This window comes from Toxorhynchites rutilus, chromosome 2, assembly GCF_029784135.1.
Source record: "Toxorhynchites rutilus septentrionalis strain SRP chromosome 2, ASM2978413v1, whole genome shotgun sequence".
Classification (NCBI taxonomy): Eukaryota; Metazoa; Arthropoda; class Insecta; order Diptera; family Culicidae; genus Toxorhynchites; species Toxorhynchites rutilus.
In genome coordinates this window covers 5,865,992-5,866,313 of record NC_073745.1, presented here as the reverse complement: position 1 = coordinate 5,866,313, position 322 = coordinate 5,865,992, and positions in this window count along the sequence as shown.

The following is a 322-nucleotide window of genomic DNA, read 5'->3' as shown; positions in this document are numbered from 1 at the left end:
TTCATGAAAGCAGCGGCTGACAGAAATGACGTAGACAAAAGCACCCACCCGAAAATAGACGGCGATGCTTCAACGCGTTTCATGGGTGGTACGAAAGTTTAACCGTCACATAGAAGGATTGTGTACGTACGCGCGCAACCGTTCTGAATTTTCGGATACTTAAACCGGAAAAACAGATTCAAATTTCAAATACAAAACATACAAACACAACGCAAACACATTTATTCCGCTGATTGTATATTTCACCGTTTTTCTGATCTTCCTCTGTCTAATCAGTTGTTCTAGTCTAGTGTTCCACATTCCACATTTATTTTCCACTTGA